Raw genomic sequence first — 17,978 nt, forward strand, 5'->3', positions numbered from 1 at the left:
GAGAAAGTCTTCACTTTTTCTTCGCTTGTGTCCTTTCCTTATTGCGCCGTAACCATGGATAATCTTCATCATTTATCAGGATGCTTGGATCAGCCTTGACTTTGAAAGGAGGAATTTCATGAAACTTTTCATAATCTTCGGACATGTATGTCTTGCCCTCCACTCCCATGATGTCCCTTTTTTCTGAAAGAACTATGTGGAGCTTTGGCTCATCGTATGATGTATTTGCTTCCTTATCTTATCTTTTTCTCGGTTTGGTAGACATGTCCTTCACATAGATAACCTGTGCCACATCATTGGCTAGGACGAACGGTTCGTTAGTGTACCCAAGATTGTTCAGATCCACTGTTGTCATTCCGTACTGTGGGTCTACCTGTACCCCGCCTCTTGACAGATTGACACATTTGCACTTAAACAAAGGGACCTTAAAATCATGTTCGTAGTCAAGTTCTCATATGTCCACTATGTAACCATAATATGCGTCCTTTCCCTTCTCGGTTGCTGCATCAAAACGGACACCATTGTTTTGGTTGGTGCTCTTTTGATCTTGGGCGATCGTGTAAAATGTATTCCCATTTATCTCGTATCCTTTGTAAGTCAATACAGTCGAAGATGGTCCCCTTGACAACAAGTACAGCTCATCACAAACAGTGTTGTCACCTCTGAGACGTGTTTCCAACCAACTGCTGAATGTCCTGATGTGTTCACATGTAATCCAGTCGTCGCACTGCTCCAGGTGTTTGGAGCGCAGACTGTTCTTGTGTTCATCAACATACGGGGTCACCAAGGTAGAGTTCCGTAGAACTGTATAGTGTGCTTGAGACCAAGAATATCTGTCCCTGCATATTATTGAGTCCCCTCCAAGCGTGCCTTTTCCAGTCAGTCTCCCCTCATACCACGGTTCAAGGAGACCTATTTTCTTAAGGTCAGGAATGAAGTCAACACAAAACCCAATGACATGCTCTGTTTGATGGCCCATGGAGATGCTTCCTTCTGGCCTAGCGTGGTTACGGACATATTTCTTTAGGACTCCCATGAACCTCTCAAAGGGGTACATATTGTGTAGAAATACGGGGCCCAGAATGACAATCTCGTCAACTAGATGAACTAGGACGTGCATCATGATATTGAAGAAGGATGGTGGGAACACCAGCTCGAAACTGACAAGAAACTGAGGAATGCACATAGCTTCACAATGGCTAATCGGACGTTTTCCAGTAGAAGCCCCCTCAATGCAACCGGAAGCAGTTGCGTCATAATCACGTGGCACTCATGAGACTTTAGGTTCTGGAACTTTTTCTCTGGCATATTTATTATTCCCTTTATATTCGACGAGAACCCAGTCGGGACCTTCATACTAAGAAGGCATTCAAAGGAGATTTCCTTCTCTTCTTTGGTAAGAGCATAGCTGGCAGGACCTTCATATTGCTTTGGAGGCATGCCGTCTTTTTCGTGCAAACGTTGCAGGTCCTCCCATGCCTCAGCTGTATCTTTTGTCTTCCCATACACGCCCAAGAAGCCTAGCAGGTTCATGCAAAGGTTCTTCATCACGTGCATCATGTCGATCGAAGAGCAGACCTCTAGGTCTTTCCAGTAGGGTAGGTCCCAAAATATAGATTTCTTCTTCCACATGGGTGTGTGTCCCTCAGCGTCATTTGAACAGCTAGTCCGCTAGGACCCTTTCCAAAGATTATGTGCAAATCATTGGCCATAGCAAGTACGTGATCACCGGTACGCATGGTGGGCTTCTTCCGCTGATCTGCCTTGCCTTTAAAATGGTTGCCTTTCTTTTGACATTGATGGTTGGTCGAAAGAAATCGACGATGGCCCAGGTACACATTCTTCCTGCATTTGTCCAGGTGTATACTTTCGGTGTCAGCTAAACAGTGTGTGCATGCGTGGTATCCCTTGTTTGTCTGTCCTGAAAGGTTACTGAGAGCGGGGCAATCGTTGATGGTTACAAACAGCAACGCGTGCAGGTTAAATTCCTGTTGTTTGTGCTCATCCCACGCACGTACACTGTTTTCATTCCACAGTTGTAAAAGTTCTTCAACTAATGGCCTTAGGTACACATCAATGTCATTGCCGGGTTGCTTAGGGACTTGGATGAGAACTGGCATCATAATGAACTTCCACTTCATGCACATCCAAGCAGGAAGGTTCTACATAAATAGAGTCACGGGCCAGGTGCTGTGATTGCTGCTCTTCTCCCCGAAAGGATTAATGCCATCCGCGCTTAAAGCAAACCATACGTTCCTTGGGTCACCCGCAAACTTAGCCCAGTACTTTCTCTCATTTTTTCTCCACTGCGACCCGTCAGTGGGTGCTCTCAACTTCCCGCCTTTCTTATGGTCCTCACTGTGCCATCGCATCAACTTGGCATGCTCTTTGTTTCTGAACAGTCGTTTCAACCGTGGTATTATAGGAGCATACCACATCACCTTCGCAGGAACCATCTTCCTGCGAGGCTCGCCGTCAACATCACTAGGGTCATCTCGTCTGATCTTATACCGCAATGCACCGCATACCGGGCATGCGTTCAAATCCTTGTACGCACCACGGTAGAGGATGCAGTCATTAGGGCATGCATGTATCTTCTACACCTCCAATCCTAGAGGGCATACGACCTTCTTTGCTGCGTATGTATTGCCGGGCAATTCGTTATTCTTTGGAAGCTTCTTCTTCAATATTTTCAGTAGCTTCTCAAATCCTTTGTCAGGCACAGCATTCTCTGCCTTCCACTGCAGCAATTCCAGTACGGTACCGAGCTTTGTGTTGCCATCTTCGCAATTGGGGTACTACCTTTTTTTGTGATCCTCTAACATGCGATCGAACTTCAGCTTCTCCTTTTGACTTTCGCATTGCGTCCTTGCATCGACAATGACCCGGCGGAGATCATCATCATCGGGCACATCGTCTGGTTTCTCTTGATCTTCAGCAGCTTCCCCCGTTGCAGCATCATCGGGCACATCGTCTGGTTCCTCTTGATCTTCAGCAGCTCCCCCTGTTGCAGCATCACCGTATTCAGGGGGCACATAGTTGTCATTGTTCTCTTCTTCTTCGCCGTCTTCCATCATAACCCCTATTTTTCCGTGCCTCGTCCAAACATTATAGTGTGGCATGAAACCCTTGTAAAGCAGGTGGGTGTGCAGGATTTTCCGGTTAGAGTAAGACATCGTATTCCCACATTTAGGGCATGGACAACACATAAAACCATTCTGCTTGTTTGCCTCAGCCACTTCGAGAAATTCATGCACGCCCTTAATGTACTTGGAGGTGTGTCTGTCACCGTACATCCATTGCCAGTTCATCTGCGTGCATTATATATAATTATGTGTGTCAAAAGTAAGAAAATCAGACAAGTATCTATCTAAAGTAAGAATTTTTTTCTTTCAGAAAGAAGATAAGAACAAGAGGCTCACCATGGTGGTGCCGGTGACGAGATCGGCGTGAGCGATCGACGACGGTGAAGACGGGGACGGGGCGTGACAGACCGCTAAACCTAGACAAATCTCGGGAAAAATGAAGCTCGGAGGTCGAGCTTCGAGAGGACAAAACTTAACTAGCGTGGCTCAGGCATTTCATCGAACACCTCATGTGCATAGGAGATGAGCTAGAGCACTCAAATGCCCTCCCCTCGCCGGCCAAAAAAACAGAGCAGTGTGGACTGCTCTGCTCGCCGGCGAGGGGGTATATATAGGCAACTCATTTGTCCCGGTTTGTGGCAGGAACCGGGACTGAAGGCCCCCCTTTAGTACCGGTTCTAGGCACGAACTGGCACCAATGGTTGTGGGCCAGGAGCGAGGCTCATTGGTCCCTGATCGTGCCTAGAACCGGGATAAATGGGTCCACATTAACTAGGACAAATGCCTCCCGAGGCCCGATCGGGCCCCTGGGCGCACGAACCGGGATGTATGCCCCCCATGGGTCCCGGTTCGTGACTGAACCGGGACTAATGGGCTTGGCAGGCTTGAACCAAAGCCCTGTTTTCTACTAGTGTTTGTGTGAGGTCAACTATTATGACTATGGTTTAATATTGTTTCTACTACTCTAGTAACTAGAAGAATTTCTTTGAGTCAATGGTAATATGATGACTCTCAAGTCTCCACAAAGATTGTCAGTCGGGAGTTTGGTCATTTGCAAACTTACCGTAGTGTAGAACAGATAATGGTCAAGAAAGAATAAGTATTAAGAAAGAACAACCTGCACTTGCTCGGCTACGACGAAATGTCTCCCTAAAGCACGTGTTCCGAGATGAACACCGGGTACTTACAAACCCTTGAAAATGACCAAAGAATTTGAATTGTTCTGAAGCATGCTAGTGAATTTGTGTCGAAAACTAAACATTTCAACACTCTGCAAATGTAAAACAAGTGCTACATAAAAAACAAATTGGAAGAACTAAACTTGGTTTTTTATCGTACAAAAACTTATATTTTTTCTCATGAAAGTCTGTAGACATAAATTCTTGAAACAAAGTGTGTAATTTCTTCTTATTTTTGAGCATTTGGAAGAATTTGTTTCACAATGGAATACATGCCCTCAGGTGGACCTTTGAATTACCTAGCATGCTCATATATTCTACCTGGATACCCACTCTCTTGGATCCTTCGCTTGACGTCTCTGTGATGTTGTAGTCTTTAATTGATTTTTCTTAAATATAAGTGAATATGTTGTTCGTACGTCTGTGTGGGCCACTACACTTGTTGTAAATGTTATGTTTTCCTCCTTTATAAGTGAGAGGACAAGAACTCAAAGAAAAAATCATGAACATAGGGAGGTAAACAAGAGACCAGAGAGGTAGTGTTTTGTGGGATTAATATAGCGCACGAGTCAATATGAAGTTCCTTGCTATTGCACTGATAGCCAACACAGAGTTGTGAAAACCCTACGGCGAGGGTATACTATTGTAGAATGAACATGCAAGGATTGAGATGTATTAGAAGATGTAATAGTCCATGGAACATGTAAGGGATCTAGGATGTTCCTATCCTGCTAACAAACTGCTTCCAGGTTGCATAGCTGTTGGGCCATACCGAGGTCTCCGTTTTCACTGCGCACACCAGCTGGATTCTGCCTCAGAGTATCCTCGGTGTTTCCCGTGTATATCAATGTTAATTAGTCGCAGGAGCCATTAGGGATGGCCAGATTAATTGTAGGACAAACCACAAGTAGCAAGGAAAAGTGGGCTAGTTGTGTCACTCCGACGGCGCATCTAAGTGTCTAGGTGTGTACTGATACACATGATCAGATCAAAGCATGGTTCACGTTCATCTCCCCCCCCCCACCCCCCACCCACACACACACCCGAGTGACACTGATGTATATTTATGCTTCTAGAGTTCCATTCTCTCAGCCTTCGGATCAAGTGTTTTCGTATCAGTGTTAGATCAACATTGCAAATGGCCCATTGATAGGAGACAGGGGACTTAGGGCCACAATGGTGAAGTTGTCTGCATGCGTCTACATAGTAATCCCTAATTCGAATCTATGACCATTTTGTGAACCAGAGTAGCGATCTTAGTACGTGTGAGCACTCATATAATTGTACTAACCAATTTGCTCCTTGCATCCGTGTGAACACAATTGTGCATTATGTATCCTTGTTGTATATAATATGAGGTATGATGTTCCTTATTTGCTTGAGAACTTGTCTCATTTTGCAGTGTAATTATATGTTTCTAGTTTTTTCTATAAAAAGGAGCATTACTCCCGGCCTCTGCATCGAGCGATGCACACAATCATTTTATTATAATGTTCAACAGAACCCTACTAAAAAATACGAGCATCAACCAAAAACCAACTTTCTGGCAACTATTGTCGCTACATCTACAAGCTTGATGATGTGCCTTGATCTCGCATCAGCACACACCATCCGTTGTGGTGGCCTTATCAAGCCCCCCGCCGGCATGACGAGAGCACGAATCGGTCAAGCTAGACCCTCTGTGCACACCCCATGTGGACGCTCTAGAATCTGCCACTGCCATCTTCCGTCGTTGCACCTTTAGAAGTGAGCAAGGCTTTGACCTCGCCAGGCCATTCCGCCGTCGAGGTTACCGCGACGCCAGACAACATCACCATGCCGCGCTTATCCATCCACACACGCTCGTCACCAAAATTCTGATGCGCCACGCCGCCGAGACTCGCCACCGGCCCTATGGTATATATAACACCGCTCCTCCTCTTGTCCCCTCCAGCCAACTCTTGCTCCAAAATGATATCCCCAGGAGGGAGAACGACACCGAAGGTGCCGTCTGTTCGATCCGGGCGACCCAGATCTAGGGTTTCCCTAGAACATCCAAAACATGGTGATGCAACCTGCAACGATGATGCCTCGATAAGAAAATGACGTCAGAGATGTTGTCATCGTCCGCCATGACCGTAGTCGGCACGATTTTCATCGTAAGTCATGTGGCCTAGATGTCGCAGCTGTTTGGATCCGCACAAAGCCTTGCCATGAAGTGACATCGTCATCGTCCGACATGACCGTAGTCTGAATGATTTTCACCGGAAGTCATGTTGCCCTGATCTCGCAGCAGTCTGGATCCGCACGGAGCCTCGCCATGAAGACGTACGATGCCACTGGAAAGCCGGAAGAGAGCCTCCAGCGGCCCCTCACCGGTCCCTTCACGCGCTGCTGGCCGACCAAGGCCACGTCGCGATAGATCTGGATGAGATGCTAGATCCGCGGCCACCGCCGCCACCCATCTCCAGGTAGATCAGCCCACTCAGCCGGCCATGGAGTGTCGGCCACTGCCGCCACCCATCTCTATCTGGGAAGCCCACCACGCCGGACATGGAACATCGGCCTCTGCCACAGAGACTAGGGGTGTCGCCCTAACTACTGCCCATGGATGCACCGCAAGAGGCACCCCAACCGCCTAAGAGCGATCCTGCAGCGACCCACCCGCGAGGGTACCTTTGGCACCGGGCCCACCGTCACTGCGGTCCTCGCCAGCAATAGCGGCGACATGAGAGCACGTGAGGGGAGGCTGGCGGCGCTAGTTTCCTGGCCCCTGGCGTCACCTAGGGGAGGCGACGCGAGGGGGTACGAGGCGTGTGATCTCCAACAATCGGCTACTTACTGAGCTTTGGCAATTACATGTTTGTAGCTGGGACTGCTATGTAATGTCCACTTATGTTATCTTAGAAGCACAAAGAAACATTTGTATAAACTGACTTGTAGTACCAAGTAGCATGACGCAGAATTAATTCTTGAGAGTTGCCAACCATAGTTGTTGTCATGGTTGTTGGAACGTGAGGAATTAAAAGCCCAACACTGCTGAGCAACTGCCCTTAAAAAGCCTAAGAAGAGAATGGTCATGTTTCAAACGTTGAGAAAAACCAAACTTGGCAGTGAGGAGGATCTCAACCGGCATGATGGATAGATTTGGCAATAGATCAGTGCGTAAATCTGATTTTCCCTGATAGTCTTTTTGAGGAATATTTCCCCGGATAGTTATACAAATGAAACCTGAATTCAAATCGCTATCAAGAGTAGTGCACTTTGAAGGTCTAGGATTGAGAGGAACTGGGAAATGTCATCATGCTAAAGTAGCTTAAGCTCTGAAATGTCGGTCGTTACCGATCTCTATTTGGCGCTTTCCAGCGAGAGCAGAAGGCAACAGCCACACACCAAATTGACAGGAGGTCTGGAGCTGATGGAACCGCACTACTCAAAATCTAGGCATGCTAGCTGCGTGACATCCACAGCCGACTCAGTTTGTGAGCGGTCGTCCGCTGCTCGATACTCTAGGTGCGCAACTCTCAGGGCATCTCTAGCCGTTGGCTCCTTAGAAGGGACAAAAAATCGCCTGAAGGCGCACCGGCGCTAAACCGCGCATTGGGGGCGTGATGCCCCAGTCGTGGCCCTCCATGGATTTTTAAAATGTTTAAATTCGGCACAAACACAACGCAAACACGTTCAAATTCGTTCAAATTTAAACATATTTTATAAAAAAAAAGAAAAACTATCGCGGGCTACCCCCGCCGTCTCCCTCGCCGCCCGCCCACGCGGTTCTACATGCTGAGGAGGCCGTAGAACCGCGTGTAGTCACCGCCGCCGTCGTCGTCGTCGTCGCCCCCGCCGACGCCTCCGCCGTCCCTGCTGCATCCCTCCCCCGGTTGGCGCGGCAGATTGGACGGTCCGGGGGCGTTGTCGTCGTCGTCGCTGTCGAGGATCACGACGCCGTCCTCGTCCTCGCGCCCACGCTTGCGGGCGGCGATCTCCTCCAGGGCCCGGCGCTGCCGGACCATCTCGTCGCGGAGGTAGTCATCCCGCACCCACCGCAGGGCGTCCTCGTCGGAGAAGCCACGCCGGGCTATCTCCTCGTACTCCACGGGGAGGCCGGGCTCCGGCTTGGGCTCGACGACGACGAAACAGCCGGTGGGGAAGGCGTTGTCGTCGATGCGGACGCCGGAGCTGCGGGTGCGCGCGCTGACAGGCGTGCCTTGGGGCTCCGGCTTGACGGGGCGGAGGTGGAGGCAGGGGGAGCCGCTGGACGAGGAGGAGGACCCCCCGGTCTCCATGCGCCTCGGGGTCCAGGAGCTTCCCCGGCGGCGTGAGGAGGACGAGGGAGCGGGGTACTCGAGACGCGGCGTGTTGCCGCCCTCGATGTACTCGAGGACGACCTCCAACGTGCGCCCGGGCACGCCCCACCACCGACGCCGGCCGACGGCGTTGAGCCTGCCGGAGGGCTCGACGTCGTTGGTGGCCTCGAGCTACTCGGCGTGACGGCGGCGGAAATAAGGCTCCCAGAGCGGGCTGTCGGGGACGTACCGTGGCCCCTCCCTCGCCACACACGGCAGGGACGAGCGGATGCGTGCGATCTCCGCACGCCGCGCCGCGCCGGTGGGTACCGGGGGCACCGGCACGCCGCCGGTGCTGAACCTCCACGCCCCGGGCACCCGCATGTCCGGCGGGACCGGGTACTCGGCCTCGAAAAGGAGGCGAGTCTCGTTCTCGTGAAGATGGCAGCGACCGAAGCCGTTCGCCGCCGCGCCGTCGCCTGGGAAGCGCTCGGCCATGGGTGTGATGAACTGGAGACGGCGAGAGAGAGGAGAGGGAGGAACGACGACGGCAAGAGAGTGCGAGTCGTCGAGTGCGCTGGGGCGCGTCTTATATAGGCCGAGGCGCCGCCCGTGTGCGAGCCGCCGTGAGTACGCGTGGCGGGCGAGGGAGGGCAAGGGACGCGCGTCATCCGGTCTTCACTGCGCCGCCCGTGAGGCATCAATGGCGCAGGCTGACCGGCGCGGCAGCGCGGCAGCTTTGGCATTGATTCGTCGCGGGAAACGAGGCGATGAGGACGACGAAGGGGCGAGAAGAGAGCCGTGTCCCTGACGCGACGGGCCCGCGACTATTTCGCGCCAAAACAGTTCGCCCCGGCGCCCCCGGGCGCCCCCAGCGCGCCGGGTTCGGTCTGGGTCCGCCCGCGCTGTTTTCGGCCCAAGCCAGCAAAAATCGGGCTCCTGGGGACGCGACTGGGCCGATTTTTCGACGCCGGCGCAAAAAAAAACATTCGAAGAGGCCTTTTTGGAACGCGGCTGGAGATGCCCTTACCGGCCGGTGTGGGCGCGTGGCGGCTCGCCAGGCTACTCCTCGCCCCTTCCCGTGAAGACAGCACGAACGCGGTCGAGCAGGCCCTCGAAACTGGTCGAGCAAACTATTTCGAGGGGAAACATGGTCGAGCAGGACCGTGCTAGCCGAGCTAGGCCACAGTCTGTCCTAGATGGATGGCCGAAGCCCTTTCCTTTTCTCCCAGTTTCGTCCGATGGGCACGCACAGAGTGTTCATTACTCGTTAGTTCCGTTCCACACCCTATGGAAGGGCAGAGGAAAACAAAGTAATAAAGTAAAGGAGACGAGTCACACAAACGAAGGCTCTTTCTTTTCGTTTTCAACTAAATACTCAGGCACACAAGTTATGCGTGTTACATGGGTTAAAGAGCCAACTGCACAGCCGACTACTCATTGAACTGCCTAAATAACTTTCACTAAATTTGGAGAAAATATGTTATGCTGAAACAAATTATTTTAGGCTGAAAGCCAAGTTATGGCGGAAGCGGGTGAAAACCAAGTGGAAATTATCTTTTACGAGTTTAAAAAATTCTAAAATAATGCTGGTGAGGTGACTCTCTACAAACATGTAAAATTTCAAGTTTAAATTCAATTTCATTTGTGAGAATTGAACCAAATAACAAATTTAGCAATGAATAGTGACAAATGTGAAGCATGTGGAATAGCTGAATTTGTTTCTTCTTAGCTCCCAAGTAAAGCTACATTTGAACTTGAAATTTTACCTGTTTGTAGATCCTCAACCCTCTAGCCTCCTGTTTTTTTTTCCTAATGGGACATTTGAGACATATTTTCACTAGGTTTTTATCGGTTTCCTCCATAACTTAATTTTCACCATAACTTAGTTTCCACCTGATACTCCCCGTTACAAGCAAACTATTACTCTACTCTATAATTGTTCGAGGGCAACAACTATTTGTACTTTTCATACTTACTCCAGCACAAAACTAATGTGCACCGTTCACACTCAACTACAACAAATTTAAGCTGACAAGGAAAAGTGGGTGGCATCTTCAAAGTATTGTTAATTGCTGCCACCTGATTTGTCAAGCCGCCCAATGACGGTGGGCCCAGGCGCACCGATGGTCCACCCTTCATGGACCTTCCAGCCGGGTCGTCCCGGTCCGAGCTGACCGAGCAGATACAACCAAGTCGCCCAAGCGCGAGCCATCCGGGCAGATCAGACAGCTCGCATCGGCCCCGAAAGGCTCCAACCGCAAGCCAGCCTAAAATGTACGGCCAGGAGGCGCTGTCGCCCGCGAGGAGCCCAGAGAGGTGGGTACTGCAACATCCATTATAGGAGTAATAACGGAGGGTTACCCTGCGTGACAGATAGGCACTGCGGTCGGACAATTGGCTCTTGATGAAGGGCGTGTTCCGGTCAAGATATAATTTGGATACATCCCCAATTCGAGTTGTTGCAAGCACATCTTAATAGGTGACTTCCAGAGCATAAATTAAGATCATCATGATCTCGATAACAAACATATGGTTGTAAGAATCAAGTCCTCATGCTCATGCATGTTTGTACCATAAGTGTTTTAGTAACAAAGGTGATAACGATCTAGTCTAAAAACTGGAATTTAATACTATCGAAAAAACTTGTAGAAACCCTTGTCACAAGTGTACGTCCTCCCGTGGGTTCGATAACTCAGGGTCACACCTTAGAAAAAGAGGAATGGAACCTTTCTACTATCTGTTACCGGGTCACTAAAGGGACTCATTGCCCAAGCTAGGATGTGGTGGCCAGGCTTTGACATTACTAACCAGATGCAGATCGGCTACTTCTTGACCTTAAAGGTCCTGAACCAGTATGTTTACATGGTAATCATCTTCGACCATTTCCTACTTAGAGGTGCTCATCAAGTGCAATGAGCATGAGCTAGTCCTTGCAATGATCGATGAGTGAGGATTTAATAATATCTGTTCCTAAGTATGTGTGTGGTGAACTATTATGACTGTGGGTTTAATATTGTTCTTACAATTCTAGTAACTAGAAGGAGTTCTTTGAGTCCATGGTAATATGATGTGTCTCAAGTCTCCACAAAGATTGTCAGCCAGGAGTTTGGTCATTTGCAAACTTACTGTAGTGTCGAACAAATAATGGTCAAGAAAGAATAAGTATTAAGAAAGAACAACATGCGCTAGCTCGATTACGACGACAATGTCTCCATAAAGCACGTGTTCCAAGATGAACACCAGGTACTAACAAAACCTTGAAACTAACCAGGGAATTCAATTTTTTAAGCATGCTAGTGTATTTGCGTCGAAAACCAAACATTTCAACTAAAACAAGTGCTACATAAAAAGACAAATTTGAGGCACTAAACTTGGTTTTTTATTGGACAAGAACTTATAATATTTTGCATGAAAGTCTACCGACATATATAAAATTCTTGAAACGAAATGTATATTTTCTTCTTATTTTTGAGCATTTGGAAGTAATTGTTTCTCAGTGGAATACATGCTCTCAGGTGGATACCCTCTCTCTTGGATCCTTAAGTTGACGTCTATGTGATGTTGTAGTCTTTAATTGATTTTTAAAAATATAAGTGAAGATGTTGTTTGTACATTTGTGTGAGCCACTACACTTGTTATACTAAATGTCATTGTTTTCCACCTTTGTAAGTGAGAGGATGAGAACTCAAAGAAAGACGAAAATAGGGAGGTGAACAAGAGACCATGGAGGTACTATTTGGGCATTAATATAGCACACAAGTCAATATGAAGTTCCTTGTATTGCACTGATAGCTAACACAGAGTGGTGAAAATCCTATGGCGAAGGTATACTATTGCTGAATGAACATGCAAGGGTTGAGACGTATTAGAAAATGTAATAGTGCGGAAGTGTAGATATGCCGTGGGACATGTAAGGATCTAGGATGTTCCTATCATGCTAACAAACCGGTTACAGGTTGCATCGCTACTGGGCCATACCGAGCTCTCTGTTGTCGCAGCGCACACCAGCTGGATTCTGCCTAAGAGCTAAGAGTACCCTCGGCGTCTCCCGTCCTTATCGATGTTAGCCACGGAAGCCATTAGGGAAGGCCAGATTAATTGTAAGACGAACCACAAATAGCAACGAAAAAATAGGCTAGTTCTGACCTCGTAGGGATAATTCTGTGATTTCTGAGAACATCTGGGATTCATGTGTGTTTTGACGACGCATTGGAGTGGGTAGGTGTGTGATTGATACCTGAAGTTTGATGTTTGTAGTTTGCAATGTGATTACATGTTTCTGTTTGTGACTACTACGTAATGTCCACTTGTGTTATCTTAGAAGCACAAAGAAGCATTTGTATGAGGGTGCTGTTTCAGTGCCCATGCTCATCTGCACCTGGCCAGAAAAAAATTAAAAAAATACTAGAAAAAATAAAAAAAAATCCATTTTTGTGTGTGGTAGATAAATTGATGCGTGGGGTCCTCTCCAATTTTTAACCCATTAGGACATCTGAGCAGCTCTCAACAAAAAAAAAAATCGGGTCAGAACAATGCTTGAACAATAAACTTATTTATAGACTCCGAATTTGTCTTTTTTGCCGAGAGTTGCTCAGATGTCCAAATGAATTGAAAAGTGAAGCGGACCTCACGGATAAATTTATCTACCACACAAAAATTTGGAATTTTTTTGAATTTTTTAGTATTTGTTTTGATTTTTTTTGTCAGTGCTGGTGCAGCTGAGCCTAGGCTCAAAAGTGAATTATCCCATTTGTATAAACTAACTTGTAGTACCAAGTAGCATGATGCACAATTAATTCTTGAGAGTTTCCAACCATAGTTGTTCTCATGGTTGTTGAAATGTGAGGAATTAAAAGCGCAGCGTTGCTTGGTAGCTGCCCTTAAAAGGCCCAAGAAGAATATGGCCATGTTTCAAACGTGGAGAGAAACCACTTATCAAAGGGGAGGATCTCGACCGACATGATGTGTAGATTGGTTGACAGATAGATACCAAGACCCTATGTTTCATCGGTGCTTAGGTCAGTCTGATTTCCTTTGATAGTAATACAGGTGAAACCTGAATTCAGATCGCTAGCGACAGCAGTACACTTTGAAGGCCTAGGATTGAGGGGTACTGGGAAATATCATCATGCTACTGTGACTGAAGCGCTGACACGTCGGTCGTTGCCGATCTCGAATCGGCATTTTCCTACGAGGGCAACAGGCAACAGCCACGCACCAAATTGGCTGCGGGATTAAAAAAAAAAGATGAAACTCATGGACACTAGCACCCATGGTTTATTGATATAGGAGAAGCATCCCTTGTGAGAAACCAGAAATTCGTCCCCGACGTGGCTCGAACCCTAGTTGCTGGAGACGCCACTGCGCTCTCTTGTCACTAGGCTACAACCTGGATTGAAGCTGTGGTGGAACCGCACTACCAAGAATCGACACATGCTAGCTGCTTTTGCCTCCTGCACAACGCAGCACACGCAGATAACAATCAGCCGGCCTTGTTTGTTTGTTCGTAGCATGGTGGTTACTGAGGTGGGGTTACACATGGAGTATAGACAGCAGCTAAAGCACCGAGCTAAGTAGGATCAGGAATACTACTCCTACATGGTATAGGTGCTGTGCTTAATCCCAACAGCTTGTGACCCGGCGGTAATAAGGTAGCCGATGCACTTGCTGCATTGGGATGTAATGGGCCGGAGCACCACCGGCTGTGGCTGGATGCTGTGCCGGACAATGGACGCGTGCTGACGGCCAGCAACTCTGCGTGTTCCAGTTTCAAATAAATAAATAAAAAATAAAAAATCCAACAGCTTGTGACCCGACATTAGGTGCAAGTGCAATTCTTAGGGCTCATTTGGTTGTTGGGGATGGAAAAGCCCGGGCAGTAAACCCCCAAGCGGGGATTTCCCTGCTCATATGGAATCCCTGTACAAACCATGAAAAATATCATGTTGCAGTTTGGACGCCGAAGGAGGGGGGAAGAAGGACTGAAAGCCTGTGACAGGGGGTGTCTCTGGATGGAGGCGGCGAAGAATCAGGCACCGCGTCCGTGGGTTTCCTCCCCGATCCCTGGAGACGTGGAAAACTGCCCCGTGGAAACGACGCGGATCGGGATTCATAATCCCTGATGAGCGAGCGACCAAATGCTCCTGCAGTTTTCTGCAGACCGACTTTGCCCCGTGGGCTGTACGCCCCGGTTTTGGACGAGGATCCCCGAAGGATCACGTCGAACCAAACAAGCTCTTACCGGCCATCGCCTGGCCGCTCACCGGGCTGCTCCTCATCGTTTCCCGTCCGTGAGGACACCGCAAACGTGGTCAAGCAAGGCCGTCCTCACGGAGCTGGGACATGGTCTGGCCAAGAGTGTTGGCCGAAGCTCTTTCCTTTTCTCCCGGTTTCTCCGGTGGGCACACACGAGCGCGCGCAAGTGTCTCCTGCCCTAGAAGAGCTTAACAAGAGCAGAGGAAAACAGAGTAGTAAAGCACAGGAGTGCTCTTCCTTTTTGCTTATGGCTAATTGCTTGAGCGTGTTAGGCATCTACACCGCGGATCTCTAAACCGTTAGGCATCCGTCCGGACCGGTGGTCCGGATGCGATTTACCATCCAGTACAGTATCTTATTGGTCCGTGAACCGGTCTGAATACTTATTTTTCTGCCGATCAGAGGTAAATTAAGATGGGTTTTACGCCTTTGCACGTGCCTGGCCGCTCCCACGTACATGTATGACACCACTGACCCACTCACAAACGTCTACCACATCTGCGCCTCTCCCGCGTGAAGCAGTCGTCATGTATTCATGCCGCTTAGCATCAATCATGCTAGTGCAAAAGCGGGTACGACATCTCACTGGCTTCGACATTGAAAATGTGTGCCGGCCGAGAGCGCTACCCGTGCCGTATCCCAGTCTCCGTGCATGTTCAATGTCGGAGCGATGAGATTGGACTTTGATGTGACATATTGCTACTTTATTGAAACAAGCTGCCTATCCGTCCGCCCACCAGCATTAAACAGGTGTGCCGACCAAGAAACCCACTCCAGCACCTTCACTCGACCACCCGTCACTTGGGCGGGCCGGTGCCTGCTATTTATACATAACCACACGGGCACGACCGCACCACACACCACCTCCGTTCCTCCTAATGCAGCACATCTACCATGACTGTGAACTCTACCGTGTTGTTGGCTAGCCTCACAACGAAGCAAAAGCTCGAGATAGCCGCCCTTGCGGTCAGCTGACAGGACCGTAGTGCGCGGCGGATAGAGGTCTTCGACGATGACCCGACGATGGATGAGGCCTCCCATGATGAGCCGGAGCCCTTGCACGCGCCGGTCCATGCCGACTTCACCCTGGAGCAGGCGCAGGCGCACACCAACGCCGTCATGGCGGAGGTGTAGGCGGCCCTACAACCGATGTCAACGTTTCGGTAGGTGCAGGAGGAGCAGCGCTACAACCTCGACCTCCTCGCGCATCACCGACTGGCAGAGGGTCAGATCTACGGTGAGTTCGCAAGCGAGGAGGCAGCGACGACCATGGTGGAGAACCCGAACTTCATTGAGGGACAACAAGCCCTCTACGAGGCCACGCTTAATGCTCGCGCGGCGGCCTCGGACATGAACGACCATAGTTGTGCATTGTTCATGCTACCAACTGGTCTTCGTTAGCGCTGCTTCGACCATGAGGCTGACCCGCACGTCCATTGCCAACCTCACCTTCACCGACGACAACCAAGATGTGGACTCCGACGAGGAGTAGGGCATGGGAGACAGCGATGCCTCGTGTCCTATGTGGTCCAGTCTCATGTCCTACTCTTCCTCGCCGGCAATCGCACCTTCACTTCCACGCGCTCATGACTGCCGCACATGGACATTGAGGGGAACAACAAGGACTTGAACACCGAACGCTTTTTGGTGCTCCGTGCTCATGGCGCCGACGAAGTTTTAGACTATGTTAACTTCAGAAAGCTTTTGTGTAGTTGAAATATGTTGAGAATGTAATGAATTTGATTCAGTTTAAATGAAAATCATCCGGTTTTCATGAAATTCGTCTATTTTATTCAAATTTGCTTTGAAATGTATGCGGGCAAATATAGTGTCCATTTGAGGATCGACAATGGAGATGCCCTTACATGGGTTAAACAGAAACTCCACAATCGACTATTCATTGGACTGCCTAAATAACCTTCCCTGGATTTGGAGGAAATATGATATGCTGAAACCAAGTTATTTAGGACGAAAACCAAGTTATGGTGGAAGAGGGTGAAAACCAAGTGTAAATTATGTTTCGAAAGTTTCAAAAACTCCAAAACAAATATAATATGTTGATGAGGTGGTTCTCTACAATTGTGTCAATTTTCAAGTTTAAATTCAGTTTCACTTGTGAGCCATGAAACCAATCAACTATAGCGATGAATAGTGACAAATTGTGAAGCATGTGGAATAGCTGAATTTGTTTTCCCTAACTCCCAAGCGAAGCTACATATGAACTTGAAATATTACCTGTTTGTAGAACCTCAACCATCTAGCCTGTTGTATTTTTTTGAAATGGGACATTTGAGACATATTTTCACTTGATTTGATTTGGTTTGATTGAGTTAACGAAGGAAAAGACCAACGTAGGAGAGAGGCACAGGGAAGGACATGAGGCAAACATATCAACTCCCTTTTAATAGTAGAGATACACCATCCATGCATATAGTTTTACAACACCGAACTCTCTCGTTTCTCAGTATGTAGCTCTAGCTCTCTTTGTAAAACAATCCCTTAAATATGTCTACATAGTGATCAAAGTATACTTTGTCCTATTGGGTTTATAAGTTCCATCATATCTTGAGTCAAAATTTAACCATAAATTAAAGTAATGAAATATTATTTGTATGTAGTAAAAATTATACCAATGAAATCTGCATTCCCATGTAAATCCAATGGCACAATTTTTGTTACATATAAATTATATTTAGCTAGTCAAATTTATGATCAAAGTTCGACATGAATTACAAGGGAGATTGATAAACTGGAACTAGGAAGTACCCCTTTGTTTGAATGATTTTCAATATTGGCCAACTCAAGCCATATTGCATGCGAAACCAGATGTGCGTCCAGTATCATCGAAGGGCGTGTGGAGGTGTGTCTCTGACGAATCTCGCAGGATTTAATCGATGATTGTTTTTGGTGGATCTGCTTAGATCGTCTACGTTTGTGTGTCTTTAGGTTGGATCCTTTCAACCTACGTTGCTCTTTGTCAACGGCGGTTGTTGTCCTGATGCGCTAATCCTGTGGGGCCTTGGCACGGCGACTTTCTGACGGTCTACTATAACAAGTTTTGTCCGGCTTCAGTAAGGGCAGTGGCGGAGCCAGAAACTGAATATAGAGGGGGGCCAAAACATGTCATATAACGTCTGAGAGGGCCAAATCACCTAAACCTAGCTAATTTTGTCTGACAAATGGAAGACTAC

This window comes from Triticum dicoccoides, chromosome 7A (genome assembly GCF_002162155.2).
Source record: "Triticum dicoccoides isolate Atlit2015 ecotype Zavitan chromosome 7A, WEW_v2.0, whole genome shotgun sequence".
Classification (NCBI taxonomy): Eukaryota; Viridiplantae; Streptophyta; class Magnoliopsida; order Poales; family Poaceae; genus Triticum; species Triticum dicoccoides.